Source organism: Lytechinus variegatus, chromosome 8, assembly GCF_018143015.1.
Source record: "Lytechinus variegatus isolate NC3 chromosome 8, Lvar_3.0, whole genome shotgun sequence".
Taxonomy (NCBI): domain Eukaryota; kingdom Metazoa; phylum Echinodermata; class Echinoidea; order Temnopleuroida; family Toxopneustidae; genus Lytechinus; species Lytechinus variegatus.
In genome coordinates this window covers 37051524-37062732 of record NC_054747.1, presented here as the reverse complement: position 1 = coordinate 37062732, position 11209 = coordinate 37051524, and the positions used below count along the sequence as shown (strand labels likewise).

At 36.9% G+C, this 11209-nt stretch overlaps 1 pseudogene; it reads left to right on the top strand.

Moving 5' to 3' along the window:
* Positions 1-6969, top strand: part of LOC121419692 — a 40227-nt pseudogene extending 33258 nt beyond the window's left edge.
* The last annotated feature ends 4240 nt before the right edge of the window (positions 6970-11209 follow it).

Genomic DNA, 11209 nt, shown 5'->3' with positions numbered 1-11209 from the left:
TGTGTATGGTGTCTGTGGGTGAGTGTATGTATCAAAACATTTCATGGCCAATAATTAGTCTTTGGTGCCAAACTTTACACATGAAATTCAAGGGTTCGATTCCCGGCACGACAATTATGTCATTGAGTAAGCCATTTTCTTTGAAATACAGACGTTGCTCTTTTAAATTTCATCAAACGATATTTTTATTTCATTTTTACAAAAGTGTGATCGCGTTCAAGAAAATCGATAATATTTGTATGGTTCATATCGTCAATATTCAAGTAATGATGATGATGAAAGAAAAAAGATTTTGATTTTGCATAAAATCTGTCTATGAAAGAAGAAGCAGAAAAAAGGGATAATTCTACAGTTGTACTTCATTTATTAGCACATCACACCATCAAATATTCAACTTCTCGCTTTTACACAATTCATTTAATCGAGCTATAATGATGTTCCTTCTTTATTGATGGCCAACGCCCCCTCTAATTTATTTACAGCATTATTGATGCAACCATCACACTCTTTTGGTCATTGTTTGGTCTTATTGGCATTGACATTCTCAACCTACCAGCCAATCAACAGCTCAACAGATCGCGGTGTCGTCAGTAGGTTTTATTCCATCTCTTAGCGTGCTCGTATTACTAAATGCACTGATTGCTGTTATGAGTAACGTCTATAACGCTATCGAGGTAAGCAATGTGGGTCAAAAGGGTGAAACGCCATTTGGTCCTGGGACCGTTTCATAAAGGTGTTCGTAAGTTAAGAGCGACTTTAAGAACGACTGGTGTTATCTGGTGGTAATGATATTCACCATTAAATGTACATTGGTGATTTTTTAACGTGTAAGAAAGGATCACCAGTCGTTCTTAACTTACGAACAGCTTTATGAAACACCCAGCTGGTTTTGATCTCGTCTAGATATGGGGTTAGTGTTGCAAAAGGGGTTTTATTTTAGGTTTATGATAGGGTATAGTGTTAAATCCCGGGTTGAAGTTGGCCATTCCGTTGGGGTGTGGAATGTGCAGGGATCAATTGTCGCCGGAACCAATTTCATGCAACCGGAAATACAAGACTAACCACCCTACAGTAGGGATATGATATGTCCTAGCAGTGGCGCACCTAGGATTTTCCACGGGGGGGGGGTGATTGCCTCTGCCCAAAAATGACAACAAATGTCTTCAAGTTGAAAGGAGCAGGGCCAGGGATCAGTAGTGACTCGTCAGGGGGGTGGCAGGGATACGCCCCCTCCCCTCCCTTTGCTAGGTACGCTAGTGTGTCCTAGTTGTCCATTTCCTAACAAATTCCATGTTTAGCCACGATCTACTCAAAATGTGGACAGAGTCTGGATCGGGAAGTCATTCAAAAACAAGTCAAAACGATCCGTTTTTTAATATATAGCCTTGTCTATGTATATTATTATCATTATAGTGGATCCCACTGTCCATTGTCAAAATGCAAAGTCCGTGTTGTTTAGTTTTTAAAATCCACGATCTACTTGAGATATGGACGGAGTCTGACTCGTCAATCTTTGCATGCAGAAAAGAAGTGGATCTTACTTTTCACCATTGTTTATGTATAAATATGATTATGTAATTTATGTTTGACCCCCATGACGGAACAGAGCTGTTATGCTTACAAGTCTTAAACTGGGATACCTCGATCACTTTTATTCAAAGCTTCATGCAATCGCCCATCTTCCAACAGATATAAAATCTAGTAGATGGTTCTGTAGGTGAGGCGTCCACATACAAAACCACTGTATATAGATTTGTGTGTCTGCTCCGAGAAACGCATATATCTGTTTAATACAGAAGTGTTGTCTTTTTCGCTTGCCATTTTTTTTCCGGCAAAGCATCACATCTTATTTTCAGTAAAAAGCCCTTCTTTTTGCTTTTTGAACGTTTTGTTATTTTTATTTGTATCTTTCCTACTAGGAAGCATCAATCTTTATGAATCGTTCTCGGCCTCAGGGAATTTTTGTTTTTCAATGTTTATAATTTGCATAGCTGTGCTTACAGTTATCCATGCCAATATTCAGTTTTTGTTTAATTTTGCAGGAAAACGCGGACGTAGAGTGGAAGTACTCGCGCACTGCATTATGGATGTCTTTTATGGATGATATGTTTACTGTCCCTCCTCCCTTCAATCTTATACCGGATATGGGAGATTTCTTTCACCACTGCACCTTGTGTTGTTCCTCCAAGAATGGCAATGATACGGAGATTCAACATACAGAAGACGTAATAAGGATATTCTTTGATATGTAACATATTTATGCACATCCACGAATGAATCCACATCTTTGAGGAAACTGCATTTTATATGGTGATGCTAATGAAGTGGCCTATGAAGTGGGCCTACTCTTTTCCCCAGCATCATTAAACAAAGAAAAATCCCCCAAACTGAAAGTTTACTTTAAGTATTATACTTAACATTTTGTCCTACATGCTATTTAGAGGGGGGGGAGATAATTCCCCCCTCCAACTTCTGAATCGAACTTTAAATGATAATTTAGAGAGAGGGAGAGAGATAATATTTCCCCCCTCCAACTTCTGAATCGAACTTTAAATGATCATGCATTATTGATAAATTAACAAGGAAAACTTTATATGTTCATGCAATGTGGGTGATTTTTTTTTTTGGGGGGGTAGAGGCAGTATAGGGCTTCAAAATGTTTACTTAAAAAAAATCATATGACTGTTTATCCAAGCCTATAATTCTCCTGTGCAAATGATATTTAATTCGACTGGCTTTGATTTGTTTTCTCAAAGAAAATTAATCAATGCCATGACAACACATTCATTAATTGTTTCTTAATTTAAATTCTAGGATGAACTGGTATATCGTTCAGTACATCATGATGACTACCAGGTGAGATAAGTTGACTTTCAATATCTTAATAACCTTAATAATAATGATAAGTAATGATGATAATAATAATAATAATGGTAATATAAAGATAATAATAATTATAATAAATATTATAATGATAACAATAGCAATGATAATGATGAAAATAATAATGATAATGCTAATAATAATAATAATCATAATGATACTGATAATAATGATGAAAATGATAATAATGATAGTGCTAATAATAGAAATAATGATAATAATATTGGTGCCTGCTTACAAAACCAACAGGTTAACTTTTCGATCGACGCTTATGGCGCTTCAAGAAAAAATTCACATGGACAATGATTGAAATTTAATAGAAACAGACAAATTATTGAGATTTGAATTTCCCTGAGAACAACACACTATCATTTTGTATTGTTATTTTTCAATAGGAGAGGAAGAACATAAGTTTACATTTGCGAATGATTCTGTCGATGAGATTCGGCAAAATTGTATAGGCAGTTGTTTCTATATTGTTGGTCCTTTAACATAGAAGGCAAGATTCCCCATCCGTGTTTTGGAGCAAGAGTACATCGGATGATGGGCGGAGACTTTGGCCCGTATTCTGAAGTCCGGTAACACAGGTTTCAAGTTGTGGTTTAAGTATGGACAGCCTATTGATACATAATCACTAACAGTAGAGATATCATACTTCAGCCCATTCGGCTCTCGATTCATTCATAATTGTGTAGGAAGTATAAATAGATGATTGTCTTCACCATCGATGAATCAGGAAAGAGCACAGTAAACATAAAAAAACATACAACTTAATACAAATTTTGATACTTTTGGCCTCCCATTCTTAAACCACAAACGTTAAACCTGAGTTTCAGTTAAACCCGACTTCAGAAGACGAGCCTTTGTGTATCAGAATGATATGTCGGGAAGAAAAAATATAGCTGAACAGATGTTATTAGTAAAATAATTTGATTTAAGAAGCAACGGAGCAAACTAATTCATTCAAAGAAGAATATTTTAGGGTGATATATTTAGATATCCTTAAAGTGGCTAAAGTGCCAAAAATCTATAATATAATTTTAGGGGCGTACATTCTTTGGATTTCACCACCTCCAGTCTTATAAAAGGAAAAGGCCGGATAGCGCTTTCAAAACAAATGAATCCTTTTCAGTTCTATGTTCTGACATTTTTGGCCACGAGGACCATGCGAAAGAATGTGATTTTTCGTGAATTTGAGCTGATTTCTTTTCTTGAAGATGAGAATTGATTTTAATTTATACATAACAACATCATAGGCATCTGCTAATATTTTTGCTCAGTACGAAAATAAGATGTACAAAACATATATATATATATATATATATATTCTTAAAAGAAATTATATATATATATATATATATATATTCTTAAAAGAAATGATATGAGACATGTAATAATTTGACAAAGAAATGCCTGTCAACTTGATCTAATTATTTTGATGGCTTCAAAATTTTCAGAGGGTGATCAAACAATTGATGGAACGGTATGTTGCCAGGAGACTTACCGACGAACAGAGCGCCACAGTGGAATAGGACCTATGGACATCCGGGACCTTCGGAATGACGTAGCTGCACTCAGGTCAGCATAATAATAATAATCCGCTTTTATATAGCGCTTAATACATCGGAACGACGTGTCTAAGCGCTTTACAGATATATTATTACCCCGGTCATCGGATTGATCAGTCATTCCCGCACACTATGTGTGCACATCCTCCACTCCCTGGGGAGTATTCCAGTCAGTCGCCGGTGAGGAGCACACAGTACTGGACAAGCTACAATGACTTTCACATCCTACCGGGTATCCCTATTAGCACCTGGGTCGAGAGTGGCAAAGTGTGGATTAACGCCTTGCCAAAGGACGCCAGACCGCGGTGGAATTCGACCCTCTGTTTACAAGGCGAGAGTCAGAACCACTACACCACGGCTCCTTGTACCTTCAGTATATCAATAGAAATATAATTTAACACCTGCTCCTAAAAAGAAAAAAAAATTACCACGAACCAGTAAATAAATATATGAATTTTATATCACATAACATATGGGGCATCTTCTCGTATATAACGTCAAAAATAAGAAATGGAGAATTATGTTAACTTTGTTAATCTTTCTAGGATTTTCCTCAAACCTTAACCAAGATTTGTTATCACTTTTCTGCTGTTTTTACAACAAACTTTCCGTTAGGGTGAACTTCTTCTTTAAGGCAGGGCCGCGGAGAGGTTTTGAAGGCCGGAAGTGGGAAGGTTCAGGCTCTTGTAAACGTTTTGAAAACCCCTGTAAGGCTCACGCACTTGATATTCTCCTGCGCGCAAAGAGTCCTGAACAGGCGTGTCTTTAAAAGATGACCAAATTTACTAAATTTCATAACACAGATATTTGTATTTCAAACTGAAACATGAAACAATTACTTCTGTATTCTCTTTAAAAATAACATTTTTGATAGATTACGGTGTAACGTTATACTTCAACAATTATTTTTTGTGTGTGTGAATCTTTTCCCTTTCTTGCTCTGAAATCTGGCATCATCAGACATAATATACATATATATGGTCTCATGGTACATAGGTTTTTGATAGATACAATACTTAGTAAGACCTTGGTCACATTTGCTCTACGGCGCGCCGAGGCGGCCGTACGGCGAGTCAAAAACAGCCGTTTTATTAATTTTATTCAGACCACCTATATGCAGCTTGTACAAAAAAAATGTTAAAAGGGCTGTTTTCAACTCGCCGTACGGCCGCCGTAGAGCAAATGTAACCAAGGTATAAGGTCACTATTTTTCTTTCTCTAGATTTGATGTAACAGCCAAGCTATTGCAAATGGAAGAATCCATCGACAGGGGAAAGGACCAGAGTGTAATGATTTATGGACAGAGTGAAGAGGCACACAAAATTTTTGATAAAACATTGGAGATTGATGGGATGGTTTCCAAATATAGATTCGGCGTCAACGAGAGATGTAATTTTGTCAAAAAATACAAGGTTCGTATCCACAAAATTTTAGTCGTTGGCCTACCAATTAAGATACCAGTGGAAACGACTCTATACCGACCGATGTATGATGTTTTTTTTTGAGAAATGTAAGCAATTTGGTTGTTTTAGAATTGGTTTCGATAAATTGTTTGAGGCACGTAAAACAATACATGATCAGAATTTGACACGATATTTTACCAAATCACATGATGCATTGAATATGACAATTCCAATCAGTAAATTTGTAATTGGCGACATGTTAGGAATACTATTTTTATTTTTGCTGCAAGCCTTGTGATTGTAGTCAAATTCAAATCGTGTTTCAAGTCTCAGCCGATGCTGACGTAATAACGATTTGGATTTGAATCGCATTTCATTCCTAGCGGGAGGCTTAGAATAGACTAAAATTTTGTTGGCAACAAGTCGTGTAAAGTGTGCCTACATGTAGGTTTGAAATATACTCGCCTTATTGTGTTGCCTGTTGTCAATTTTCTAACTAAGATCAACTCTGATCAACTATAATCAATCAAGCTTACCAATCCAGATTGAATAAGTTTTAACGGCCAGGTCAAGATCCTACTGCCAAACTGGTCTTCGCGATGAATATACATGCATAATAGTTTACAACAAAAATCATCCTCAGACTAGGCTTTTATTCTCAAACGCCCCCACGCTCAACATTTTCTATTCGCCCCCTTTTCTTTAACTTGATAATGCCCAGGAATTCGTTCCAGCTTTCGGACAACTTGATCCCCTAATGGAAGAACTAGTGCGTGCCCTGAAGCGACAATCAAGATTACAGCGACAGCGAGCACGTCGACAAACCCAGTAAATCCTACAACATCAACAGCACATCGACTGATGCGACAAATATCACAGCGTCCGCAGGCACATTCACTGACATCAGACATTTTACAGCATATGCAAGCACCTCAACCGCATCAATAAATTCTACAGCGTCAGTAAGCACGTCAACAGACCTACTAAAGTCTACAGCGTCTGCGAGCACCCAGACCGACTCGGCTCCCTCCCCTGCCCCCAAATCCAGCTCCAGACTTGTCCCATCCCTCATCAGGCACTACGAGACCCCGAAGACAACCAAAGACACGGGTTAGATCTGCCACAACCCGGACGTCATGGATACGGGATGAGGCAATCAAGAAGTACTTCCGGGTTGTCCGAAGCGAGTCGAACCCCCAGGACACAGGGTGTCGGCTCTCGATCGGCTTCTTCTTCAAGGTCAAACCTAGAGGGCGGGTTTGATGACCGAGACGAACCTTTACCACATAAATAATTATGAACTATCGATTTATTTATCTTTCAAATTTGTTTGTGATTTATTTAAAGTGTATTTAGTAAGATGATTATGAACTGTTTTGGAATCTAGGACAGTTTTACTACTTAAAATGAATTTAAGGACATGTAGGTTTAAGCCCGACACTGAAGAAGTCGGAGTATAACTCGTTCATTGTCATACTTAATCGCCATTGGGGTCGGGATGGACACTAATTAGATATTTGCCCTCGCTCGTTCCATCAGAACGTCAAAAAAAATTTGACTATATAATTTTTTTCAATCATACAGCGTTTCCTTCAATTACTCTAATAAAACACCTCATTTCAACTACTTTTTCCAGATATTTGATAATTTGGTCCCATTTATTAGCTGAAATCCAGAAATTCGCACTCATCACCTCCTCTGTCCATTACCAATTTTAACTAACAAAGTTTTGGTAGGTTTTTTTTTACTATTGTTTTATGATATATCTTTGTCCTCATGTTACGGTCACACTAGCAAATCCTTATCAAGACCGATCAAAGGCATCGTAGGCACGTCGTGGTCTAGTGGTTCTGACTCGCCTTTCAAACAGAGGGTCCTGGGTTCGAATCCTAGCCATGGCCTGTTTTCCTTCAGCAAGAAATTTATCCACACTGTGCTGCACTCGACCCAGGTGAAGTAAATGGGTACCGGCAGGAAGTAATTCCTCAAAAAGCTTTGCGCACCAGAATCGGTAGACTAGCTTAGCCGGGGTAATATAGGAGCGCCTTGAGCACCTAGCAAGGCGGATACGTGCGCTATACAAATCCTATATTATGATTCTTATAACGTTATTTCAAAAAGATGTACTTGTAGCATCGATCAATTTGTACTCGGTTCCGTTGGTGTACCTTAATCATTTTAGTATTATATTGGAATACCTGTATCTGATTAGCATATTGGTTATTTATACTTTCTCAACTCGTGATATCTGTGTATATTATTATTCACTATGTGAGATAGATCTGTAATATGATCGTACAGTCATACAATGTCAATAATCAGTACTCCAAATTAAAAAAACGAAGCTGCTTGACTCGATGGCGATGGCTTTCCAAGAGAAGGTATTCTATATTCTCTTTGAAGCGCTTTGTAGCCTCTGGAAAAGCGCTATATAAATCCAATTATTATCCTTATTATTATCAAATTTCCAGTTGATATGAAATTATATAGGGCGAGAAGAAATGGGAAAAGATCAATTTGAAATAGAGGGACAATGTGAGACTAAATGTATCGCTTATTCGTCATTTTTAAAAAAATATTTAGAATCAATTTATATTTGATTTTAGTCTAGAGCATCTCATCAGCATTATCCATGTCACTTACTGTTTCCTATTTGAATTCGTGCTTATCATGTATTCGGGTTATCATTCCACACGTTTATCTACAAATGTTCATATACCTCACTACATTTTTATGCAATTAATAGAAACTCTATATGTTTTAATTCGACGTGCATTTCAAATCAATCTACTTAGATGTGACGTTAATTCTATGTCAAGTACATGTATTGTGTATTCAGAATATGAAACTTTTTATTACCCTTTTGATTCTGTATATCTTTCATAACCTTTATGAAGATTGAATAAATGCCTTTTTATCTAGAAACAATGTTGAGGTTCATTTTGTTTTAGAAGCTTCAAGAATGACACCATGAAATGAAAAAGGAGATTTAGGCTTAGTTTTATGTCTGTTTTGGGATTCAAAACTCTTGCACTCGACATGCATCTATATTTCGAAGGTTTAAAATATAAATTATTTGATTTGCTATCGCAGGGCTGACGTCACAACCGCCACCAACGCTCGCCCGTCCTTCAATTCATAGAGCCACTAAAGACGAGGCAAGGGGAGAGATGGTCATGTTCATGCACTTCTAGACTTATATCCAAATTGCTCTCCTTTTTGCGTTTTTTTTTACAGTAATGAATGGGCAATGACCATGACGGACCTTACAAATGATTTTTTGAGGTCTAATTGATATGACACTGGTGATTTTCAATTTTATTTTATTATCAAAAATATAAACCAGCAAAGAAGAAAGTAATATTGTGATAAAGCGATGGTGATGATAATGATGATGGTGATGATGATGATAATGATGGTGATAATGACGATGATGATGAAGATAATGATGATGATGATGATGATGATGATGATGATGATGAGGAGGAGGATGAGGATAATGATGTCATTGATAAATGGTTGGTGACTATACACAAGTGTTAAAATTTATGAGAATGATGTTTGAAAGATGAGTTGTGACTGAGATATATAGATTGTGTATGGATTATTTTCAAAAGGGAAATATGTGTGTAAATATATAAACAATGCGATTCTAAAGAAAGTCTTCCCAATCGTATACATGTATGTTTGACTGTTCACAATGCCCGTCTGTCCACACGGCCAATTATGTTTGAGTGCTATTGAAAAATGACGAGGAAAGATGAAGCCAGCAGTCATTGTACACCGTTAAAAAACCTGATCTTACAGAAAAAGAAAGATCTTGTAGAAAGCAATAACAGAATCATTCTGTAAATTCATAATAAAACAGGAATTTTTCTGCAATTTGATAGGACAGGTCTGTTTAAAAAGGGTGTTTTTATCAAAATAAAATGTGTAAGGTTCCATACAACAAATATTTCCTGTAAGATTACGCAATTTGGTAAGGTTACAGGTGTTCTCGAGAAAGCTCTTGCAAACGATGATGACATGATTTGAAAAAAAATACTCGACCTACCAAACAATCTGTTATTGCTCTAACACTAACAGGAATGTCAAACATCCGAAATACAACCATTGTGTCACCTTTTCGTTATTGAATCTGTAGAGGAGGCAATATTCTCATCGATGAAGTGTTTACTCTCCAAACACAAGCATACAAATATGATGAAAAAGGTTACCATGGTAACGAGAAGTTGGTGATAATGGTGATGAAAACCTCATGATAAAATTTCTGGCACTTTGAAATTCTTTATACACTTCTGAGATATACAGCAGCTATAAATAAATTATAACGGCACTGAACACAGACACGGGAATGATCATAACGGCATTTACCATGTTTACAAAGACAAAGGTGATAATAATAAAATAATCATAGGACCTTCTTTAATAAATAATGAATTAATAATTTATAGGCGTTGCAAAAAAGGGTCTTCAATCACAAATAAAGGATATTGTACCAGAAAAAAAAGTGACATGCAAAAAAAAAGAGGTCTTCAAGCTCGTCGGGGGGGGGGCAAAAAAGGTCTTTCAAGCTCGTCAGGGGGGGCAGGGATACGTCCTTTGCATGGGTTGTGACTCGTCAGGGTACGCTAGTGCCACTAGCTTAGCATTTGCTTAGCTGCCAGTAAGCATGGTAAGGGACTCTTTAGGATTTCGATGAATTAATCCACTAACTACCATGTTTACCTTACCTGGGTCGAGAGAGGCTAATATACAGTGCGTATCAAAAAAAAGTTTACACTTTGAAAAAGCTCTGGGAATTAAAAAATATACAACATGTGGGTAATTTTTTCACATATAATCTTGGGTTTGGGTGTCATCTATCCCATGAAAGTAAAAGTTTTGTCAGAATGTTACACTTGAGTGAGCGCTGTCCGTTTCTGTAAAGCTCGCAGAAATATGTCTGCGCAGAAATGCTCATTTTCACGCTGTGTCAAGGGGGAAGGTCGAAATCAAACTTGCCCTGCGAAACATTTCTCATACATTTCCCTTGCACTTTTAGTCAACTGAAATAAAACGGACACATTCAAGAATTCTGTAACAATTTTGCCACCCAAATTGAAATTTCAACACTTAGTAAGCACAACCTTTACCACTTTTGTGCCAGCTGGATCTGAGGACATAATTGAATCTGAACAAAAGTTTATATCAGACATCTCCACCATTTTTCACGAAGTTTTTATCATTGAAAGTGAGTTTACGTTTCATTTTCCTTTAATATGTTTCTCCACACATTTTCAAAGCTCGATATTGATTAACGAAATGAAAATAAAGCCTAAGCCATTCCATGTAAATCACAGCTCAGTGTAAAGC